Source organism: Podarcis liolepis (assembly GCF_965112155.1).
Source record: "Podarcis liolepis genome assembly, chromosome: 16".
NCBI lineage: Eukaryota > Metazoa > Chordata > Lepidosauria > Squamata > Lacertidae > Podarcis > Podarcis liolepis.
In genome coordinates, this window is record NC_139567.1 from 10563005 (window position 1) to 10573004 (window position 10000).

The 10000-nt window shown below is 44.9% G+C and overlaps 1 protein-coding gene across 18 annotated transcripts in view; it reads left to right on the plus strand.

The window, feature by feature from the left end:
• Positions 1-1153, plus strand: part of CAMK2B (calcium/calmodulin dependent protein kinase II beta) — a 194264-nt gene extending 193111 nt beyond the window's left edge. For all 18 annotated transcript variants that reach the window (XM_083480467.1, XM_083480484.1, XM_083480483.1 and 15 more), the window contains one exon: positions 396-1153. The gene's annotated coding sequence lies outside the window, so the exon portion shown is untranslated. The remainder of the gene's footprint in view (positions 1-395) is intronic.
• Positions 1154-10000: the final 8847 nt, after the last annotated feature.

The window sequence follows — 10000 nt, forward strand, 5'->3', positions numbered from 1 at the left end:
GTCACTTCCACTGTCAAACAGCTCTTACCATTAGAAAGTTAGTTGGAATCTCTTTTCTTGTAACTTGAATCCATTGGTTTGGATCCCAATGGAGGAGCAGCAAAGAAAGAATTTTGTTTCGTCTTTCATGCGACAGCCCTTGAGATATTTGAAGACGGTTCTGTACAGCAAACTACATTCCAGATGCACAAACGTCAAGAGACCTGCACATGCACAAACCTTTCCCTTTTATTTATCATTCAGCGAAGCAAGAAGTAGGATTGACAACATGTTTAAGCCAGGCCAGAGTACTAAAGGCAGGCCCAGAGTCAGGCTCGGAAGTGGTATGGCCTGCAGAGGGGGAACAGTCTCTGGCAATCGTTCACAGCATCTCTCTACCTGCTTGTGTCTTTCAGAGCTAATGCTGGATATTCTGGTTTCATCTCGAAGGAGACGGTGATTTGAGCTGAGCCGCTAGCCGGGAGCAGCGGTGACAAGCACGTGCCCGCATGCTCGTGTTCCCCCCCCCGTTCCCCTTCCCCATCCTCTCCTCTTTCATTTCCAGTGCCTGTGTTTGCAGAAAAAAAACCAAAAAAAACCCTAATCTAAAAAAAAGGAAAAAATATATATATAAAAAAGGAAAAAAGAAAAAATCCAACCAGACTTGATTCTAAATAAATGAAATAAATAAATCAGCAAACCCAGCCGAACCAACCCAGCTGTCCGACTCGCAGCGTGGCCACACTGCGCCTCCCAAATCCCCACCAACTCCATTTCTTTGTGTCCGTCCGTCCGGCTGTTCAGGTGACCAGGTGTTGCAATGAAAAAATGTCTCAACTTCAAACAAACAAAACAAAAACAAAAAAAGGCTCCACCTCCCTGTGTCGACCCCAGTGTTGAACGGTGTTAGTTTGTTAGGTGAAATATATATAAATATATATATATATAAAAAAAACAAAAAACCCAGAAAAAAAACTTTTACAGTATTTGCATTCTCTGCCAAAGCATGGGCCTTCTCCAGTGGTCGTGTTCGCGCTTGGAAGTCTGTGACCTGTGTTACCGTTTGTTTTTGCGGAGGATGCTCTTTCCGAGCTCTCGGGCTGACCGTTTATTTTCTCCTCTAGCTGTGGTTGTGGATTATGATGATGATGATTATAATTATTCAGACTCTTTATTTATTTTGTTCTTCTTTTGGCTAGAAGGTGATCCTTTTGGGGGTGGGGGGTGGGGCTTTGTTTTCTGGGCCCCTCCCATGCTAACCCAGAGCCAGCGATTACCCGGTGGCAGTTGGCTATGGCCAGGCTGACGGGTTCTTCACGCGAAGGGTAACATAGCCTTAGAGATATAAAGAGGTCTCACTTGCAGGTTTTTTTGAATGTCTGGATTCTCATTGGCACTCACATTTCCCAAGCATCCCTTACCCTGACCTCTTGCCAAAGGGCTACCAACAGTTGTGTCCTCGTGCCTGTGCCCATGCCATGGCTTGCTTACGGTGGGGAAGGCCGCCCCGGCTTAATGGGGCTGGCTGGGACAGTCGTGACAGTTAGATTAGGAGAGCTGGGGAGGAGGAAGGTTGACACCGCTGAACCTCATCCTCTTTAACAGTTCTCAGAATTGGACTCCCTGCCCAACAGAAGGGAGCAGCGGGTACCTCCTTGGAAGGCATTTTGTCGGCTTTTGCTTTCTGAAAGTCCAGCCCAGCTTTCTCCTCTGTGTTTTTCCTTTGAGCAGAAACCTGTGTTGATTTCAAAGAAGAAAAACAAACACAAAAGGGCTGGTTTGCTGCCTTTGCGGATCAGTTCTCAAGTTTTCATCAGCCGCGAAGGAGGAGGGCTGGTCAGCTAAGCTTGCACTTGGCCATTCCCTCGCTCCCTCCAGCTCACGCACCCAGAGCAAGAGCCTCCTGGCAACAAACTCTGTGCAAATTCCTCTAGCAGGAGAGAGGAAACCACTTCAGGCAGCTTCTGGAGCTGACTCTGCAGGCAGCCCTAAACAAGCCAAGCTAAAGGGGGAGCGGGTGATGCTCTGAATGGACCAAGCCCTAGTGGAGGAAGAAGGGAGTTGCTGTCTCTTTATGGGTCAGTGCAAGCAAAATGCTGTGGAGCTGCATCCATTACCAACCACAGCTCCGTTAGGTCCCCCCCACCAACCCCGGCAAAAACAAGGTACAAACAACTGTCCTCTGCTTACTATGGCAGGTAGCTGACATTTGCCGAGAGAGCTGGGTGATGTATGAAGTACAGGGATGTTTGTTCTTAATGGCCCCCTCCCTCCTGCCCCCTTTCATATTCACAAAGGAGACAGGCACATGCCCCGTTCAGCACCTCACTGCCCAAACGCTGCTCTTGCCTTTGGTTGATAGATTGGGGTGGGTTGCATCCTTGGCCTTGGCTACAAGGAACAAGTTTTGGAGGCTGGGCGGTTTCCCACTTACTCCTCCTCCTTCCTCTGCTCAGCATGCCATAAGCATATTTTGGATAGGTATGGAGTCGTCAAGCAAACCACCGATTGCAGGGTGGACTCTGGCCAGCCAGCAAAGTGGCATTGTTGGTTTCAGTTAAGGAGTCGTCCAGTCATCTCTCCAGAACCAGTGTATTGGGGTGGGGAGATGCAAGAAAAGATTTTAAACATCAGGGTAGAGAATAAGGATAGAGGACTTGTGGTGGGGGGCGGGGCAAAAGCACCATGTTTAAAATTAGGCAGTGGTACTAGGTGCTTTAGAAATCCACACCTCCCTCTGCCACCATATCAAATCAAGAGCTGTCATGTCTTCTTGGCACTCTTCTTTTGTAGTATGCTGCCGGTTAGATAAATCGCAGGTAATATGGCTGCTTGTGAAAGGGGTGAGGAAGAATGTCATGCTGCAGTTCTGGCTGTAGTGGGAAGCTCTGAAAAACTTGTATTATGGTGAAATAATCTGAGAAGGGCTCTTTTGTCTTCTTTGATCTTACTTGTGCCACCTCCCACCTGGCCTTGATTCACCTCTACCTAATGGGGTGTCTTCATATCTACTCTAAAAAGAGTTTCCTCAGACTGTTGGTCAAACCAGTCGGGCGTATATCTAGATGAGGCTTAGGAGGCGGTGAAACAGTTCTTTGTTGATGATCCAGAGATTGCTGCATTTAGTAACTCAGCCTGGTGCCCATTAAAGGGTCTTGCCAAATGCTGCAGAGGGGGTGCTAACATAGGATAGAAAAATCAGGGCTGTACAGCAGCTACTCAGGTGGATCTTTCCAGAGTGTAGAGTTTTAATTGCTAGAACACACTGCCTCTTATTCAAGGTTTGCAAAGTTTGGAAGACTTTATTTGGGTATGTATATACTGTTAAGAGCAGGACTTGCAGGCATTGCTAAAGCAGGGCTGCGATTCCTAAAGATTTGCAGGCTTGGCTGGCATGGGACCTACTGGCAGGCATTCTCAGTTCAGTCATGTTAGGAAGGCATTCCTGCTTCTGGAAAGGGTGGCGGTACATAATGAAATGCAATTGCAAGATTTGCTGGTGGTGTTTGGACAGCCAAAGGGTAGAAAATTCAAGAGTGAATTTTCTTCAGTTGATTATTGAAGCATGACAATTTTTGCAGTCTCCCAGTCAGCAAGCCATCATCTGACGTTGCACAGGCATCATCAGTTACTTAGGTGAATTTATCTCAAAATGTTTAAATTGTGCAATTTCAGCATCATTGTGGGCTTGGCGTTGTTTATTTTAAAAACCCAAAGAGGAAGAAACACTTAGGGATATGGGACAAGCATGAAGGTCAGTAGAGGCATGGGAAATGAAATGTGGTGCTGGTGCAGAAACAGCTTTAGCCCAAGGTTGATTTTGCTATCTTTTCAATGGTTTTGTAGCTCTGAATCAGGGCATCAACCACCCAGAAAACACACATTGTGATCCATTCAGATCACTGCTCACCCAGCTAAATAAGCAGGTCAGCACAGGAGGCTGGGCTTACCTTCGTGCCAAAGCAACAATGGTTGCTGTAAATTCTGACAATAGGAGTGCATTTTCAGGGCAATACTTCTTGCTGTGCTTCCCATTTCCCTCCCACCAGTGCTGACCTCAGCAGCTGGAAGCATTGCATGATAAGGTAGGGGAAGATGCAGCATTTTGGATTTTTAGAACAGGTTAAAGATCAGACGCTTATACCTTGCCATCGATGCTAATTTTCCACAAAAAGAGGTGCCATAACTCATGATGAGCACCTCCCTTGTTCTCTTAGAATGGCAATGGCGCCCACCTGAGAGGTGCTAGAGCCGAGTTCCAGCTGAAAAAAAAAAAAAGCCCTGCTTGCCGTTATTGCATTTCCATTAGCTACAGTTAGAGGAAAGGCTTTCACACGAACATGGGTGCGCAACCAATACTCTGCTCATGTGAATCAATGGGCAGCAAAACAAGTTGCCAAAGGAACTTACAGATTTCCTATCACTAGTATTTTTATAAACTATTGGGTATATAATTGTGAGGTGGTGGTAAAATGAGGTTAATTAATCCAATTTTAGTGCTTAGGAATCACATCTCGTAAATATCATTGTTAACAACATTGTTAACATTGTTAGCTTTCTTTTGATTCCTACATGCAGATAATCTCTGTATGGGCACAAAAGGTGTTTTAGTGGACTCTTTATAAAGAGATGCAGTAGTTAGAAGCTCTGAAGAGCTTTGGGACAAGCAGGTCACCACAAATTAGTCTTCCATTATTACCATCCTACACCTGATAGATTATTCTTGAGTCAATGTCAGACAATTTTCTTTGGAAAAGCTTCCTCATCAAGCAGTCTGTTGGCTCCACCACCGAGACCATATCCATGTTTTACTTGGCAGAGGAGCCAATGTTAAGCCAAGGACTGCAAATTCCTCTTTCAACCACAGTTTGCAACAAGAAGATTGCTACTTTGGCAATGAATGGGGTAGTCCTCTCATGCAAAGGAGCCAGTCTTCCTGCTAGAAGAAACCTTAATGCAGGCGCATTACTGCTGAAAGCTTCCTGCAGCGTGTCTTTCAAAGTGTCACGGCAAGAATAAAAGAAGTGCTCAATTATCAGGCATATCTAAATCACCTTCCATCCGGCACTCTCAAAGACACCAAACTACAGATGACCAATTTGTGTCTTCTCCACAAATCTTTCCAGTAGCATCTAACTAGGCCAGAGTGTTCTTCCTCTCCTGATTCCATTTCACTGGTTACTGTTTGTCAAGGGCTTGGAAACACCGAGATGATGCTATGCCTTTCTCTAAGTAGATGTTATTAGCACCTCACACAGAACGGTGGGTTGGTGGTTGCACCACAGCACTCCATAATATCTGGCTGGGCCCTCAAAAATGTATTCTCATTCATATTACACCACCTTTGCGTCTACTTGACCATCAAACCTGTGTTTCCAATTCAGCTGGAGTCCACATTCACAAATCAACTTAATATGCTGACGATGCATGCAGTTGTGAACCTCAAGCTGAACTCAACAAAATTAAGAACTGTACACTTCAATTTAAAAGAAAAGGCTGCACAGCACTTAATTCAACAGTAATGTCCTGTGCACTTCACTTTGAGCCTATAGCTTTCTCATACATGGGACTATATAATACTTTTTACTGATACATCATTTTATCAGATTGCTGCATTTTATCTCCCCACTTCAATCTGGCTTTCAAATGAATAAACAGTAAAGTTCCACACCTAAAACCCCTTCCCAGAAGGGTCAGGAAAACTCTGCTCATTTTAAGTGAAGTCCCCTGTGAAATGGGTTTCAGGATCCTCTCCTTAATAAGGAACTGCTATATCTTAACATTGCTTAGGAGCAAAGGAGTTAGGTCAACAGCACGTAGCCAGGGTCAAAAAGAACTATACAAAGAAGTGGAAGAATCTTGCTATTAACAGAATTGTCGGGGCTGATATCTCATGATAGTTGCACAGCAAGGCCAAGGAGTGAATGCCAGGATACCAAGGCTCTGTTGCACAGGATACTGAGAAGTTAATTGTGTGTGGCACAAGGGGAAGGGCTCAGCACTTTCTGCAACACTGCAGGACGTCCTTGGCGTGTATTGCACAGTGACCTGGTTTAGACAACATGGGAACTCGGTGATTTCCATTATGCAGTTGCACGGCAGTGAGACTTGGGGGCTTATGCTCCCTCCCCCCTGTACTCAAGAGGAGTGTGACAGCTGCTAGGTTTCCTTTTGAACCCACTATGTCTGTTGTTGCTGTTGTTATGTCCCAACTTGGGGATCCTGGTTGATTCTAACTGGCTAGATTTTTTAAAAATAGGAAACCGAACCATAGTTTGATTCTGGTTTCATCTAGCCTCAGAAGAAACCACAGTTCCCTGAGGAGGAGAGTATGAGCATGAGGCTTGCCACAATACATTCTCATTAACAGGAAGTCATGGTTTCCTGTTGCATCTGAACCAGTATATTTTTTCACTATGAAGCAGCCCTGCTTGTTCTTTAGATGGAAGTGATCACCAGGGGGCGCTAAGGGAGTGCTATGAATGCCCTGTGCCACCTCTAGCCATCAAATCATCCTCTGCTCTGATAACTCCATGCACACACCAGCAACTAGTCGGTTGCTAAAAACAGAGAGAAAATGTAAGCAACTTTTAAGAAAAGCAAGCTTCTCCTTTTGTGTGTGTAAACAGTTTCAAATGTACCAGCAAGCTTGGCCTCACTTTGTATCTAAAGGTTGTAGATTGAGAAGACCTCCAATACACTTCTGGTGTTGGCTGATCAATCTTTTCTTGAATGGAGTACTGAAAACTGATGCATGGCATACAAATTGAGAAATCTGGGCTGGTCTATATTTTCATTCCACATAAACTGCCACTTAAGCGCAGTTCGTGCCCAATTACCCTTCCTCAGTTTTATTCACCTGACAGCGTGCTGGTGTAATTTGAACCTGTCCTTTGCGATGGTAGATAATGGAATATAGATGACTTGTTGTAGAATGCATTTCTCTGTGCTTTCAATTTCTATGGATAAACATGCCAGAGCCTGCAAGAGGGTTTTGCTGTGCATTCCACTTGGAGCCCAGTGCAATATGCAGAGCTCTGCATAAGTCAAAGCCCTCCTTCATGACATCTGGAGTCACAGTGGCTCATGTGTTGAAGCTGGCTTAATTGCACACACCGCGGGAAGGAAGATCAAATAGGGTTGCCACGTGCAAAAGAAGATGGGGTTTCGGTTTCTTTCCACAGTTGTGTAGATGAAGGGATTTTCAACAGGTGTAGTGTGTCATGCAAGGTACACATGCCTCTTCTACATGACTGTTAAAAGGTACAGGAGCCTAGGATGAGACATTTAAACCCTTTAGAATACAAGACCTCGTTGGCGCTGCTCTGCACTGTAGATATAATTTCAGGTTACATTTAGGAGGAACTCGAGTTCCACACCTCAGTACTTGGCAAGTAGCTGTGAGCTTAATAAAAATTCTGTGTTTTACCCAGCTGGCAGTGAGCTATTGGAACTACAGCCTGTTGGATAAGGAAAATAAGTATTTTTTTGTAGACTGCAGAAAAAAAATGCATAAGATGCAAACATTTCTATGGTAGAAGGCTGTTTGCCCCTGGAAAGGGAAGCTGAGGTTTGCAATTCTGTAGAAAACACTAGTAGAGCTAGGATTGTGTGGTGAAGCTTGCAATCACCTCTAGCAAACAGTACTTGGGGGTCAGAGCCTATTGCTAGTCCATGTGCATGTTCCAAGGGGTTGGATTTGTGCCATTTCTACAATGCTCAGCTGTGCTTATTTTATGCTTGCATCCCAACTTTTCTGATGACCTTACTGCACCTGACTGATCATGGGTGGTATACAAAAGTTGAAAGTACCAAGTTCAATGAAACCTGCCTAATACCTGGGAGGATGACGCTTAGCATCCCCGCCCTCCTGCCACAAAATACCACTCTGTTTAATCTCTAGGGTACCACTCTGTACCACTCTCAGTTTAAATTTTCAGCACCTCCCTTCTTATTATTCATATCTATGCTTGGCACGTTTCACTGATCTAAATGTTGTAGAGTCAGTACCTCTCGTTAGCACAAAACTTAATTCTCTATTCTATTGCTGTGTTCAGTCCATACGTAATCTGCATCCCCAAAAGGAAAGAACAAACTATGGCACACCTAGTTTTCTCAGCAAAGAAAATGATATGCACTTTAAGAGAATGCCACCTATTGCATGCCTGTTTTCAGACATTCTTAAGAAAGTAAACGTCTGTGGAAGGCGCGAACCGTGCGATGTGCATGCAATGCAGAATCATCTCAGAGCTTTCCAGAATAAGCAAACTTGTTTTTAAAAGTCCTCAAAAGAGATCTCGGACAGCATGATGGCAGGAATGTCCCCCTGCTGGCCTTTGCAATTTTGCACATACTGATAGAAAACACCTTGAGTGCAGGATTCAGAGCCTAATAAACAGTTGCACATAAGGCGCTGCAAGCTTCAGTTGTAAGGGCAAGGAGCCATAATCTTCACTTGGAAATAAGGAGGTGTTTAAAGCATAGTGCCTTGTGGCTAGGCTGTGGTTCAGTGGTTAGACAAAGGTCATGCAAACCTTTTATGTAATGAACTGTCTTTGCACATTTGTTTCTTGATCCCTCTGGACCTACTAGGCCAAATCTGACAAGCTGCTTGAGATCAATAGACACAGTCCTATATAGTACTGCTATCGAGGGCCCAGGTTGCCTTGTACAGTTGATAGACTTAGATGTCTTCCAGGATATCTCTGCTATGATTATGAAGTAGTGAAGCAAGGATCATTGATTCATTCCATTGCTAAGAGGTAGGAGGGAGTGGAGAACTCCTCAGCGACTTAGAAATGCAGTGGATTCTGTCTTGGGTGGCGAGAACTTCTATGGCATTCGAGTGTGGCCTTTGTCCAGGCCCTCCTACAAGGCCATCCCCATCGCTTCATGCAGGACTTCGCATGGCTATTGAATGTAAGGGCAACTGGACCAAGACAGAATGACTGGGCAGGGGTGGGAGAATTGAAGGGGGGGAGAGGGGGGGGGGAGAAGAGGGAATGGGCAGCGGTGGGGGGTGGGGGAGGCTATCCCACCAGCACTGACACAGCATTGAAAGCACTTTATATTAAGAGGTTTAGATCTCTTACTCCTGCCGTCTCAGGACTGGGCTTTGCACTGCACCACCCTACCGACCAGAGAAGAGTTCAGAGGAGCTCAAGAGTGCAGGAAGTGTTAAATGATGCTCCTATTTCTAGATGAGGCTTAGGAGACGATGTCCCCTTGCATCTTCCCCTCCCCAACCCAGTTGTGTCCTCTCTGCCCAGGGCAGGGGATGCTAAGAACAGAATGCAGACTACTAGGGTTTAGGTCAAAAATGTGTTTCTCTTCCAAATTCATATTCGCAATCTAAGCTTATGGTGGCTCATCTTCATCCCCCACCTTTGCATACCCACCTGAGGAGATAGTGCTTCCAAGACAGGAACATCCAGCATAAACCAGGGAGGAGATAACATTTAGAGCCAACACATTCTGGCTGAATTGCCTTTCTCTCAGAGCACCTTTATTTCTGCATTTCTTTTCCAGGGGAGGGGTTGGAAACAGGGAGGTGGGTACTGGATTAAACATGCAAGGAAAGCGAGAATTCAAATATGGGGACGTACTAGAATGCTTGTACGGTTTCTGTGGAAGACAAATGAGAAGTGTCTCTACATCCATGTATATGAAAAAAAAAATTACAAGCCGCATGTTGAAACAGGTGTTTCATTATTAAAACATTAATGTACCGGGGCCGCCTCCCCTTTGGTGTTCACCTTGTTTACTATGGAACTAAGTGCGTTGCTGGGGGTATTTTTGGATTGGGGGAGGGGGGGTTGTATTTTCTTTTGCATGACCTTTAAAGAGAAAAAAAAATCTATATATATCTATATCTATGAGAACTAAAAGCAAAGCTGAGCTGTTAGTCTGTCCCATGAATGCTGGTGGATCTTTTCCTCTTTCTGACTTAAAACTCTCCCTTTCTTTTTCTTGCCATTTCACTGTCTTTTCTTTCTGAGCCTTGTAAGTGTAAAAATGATTC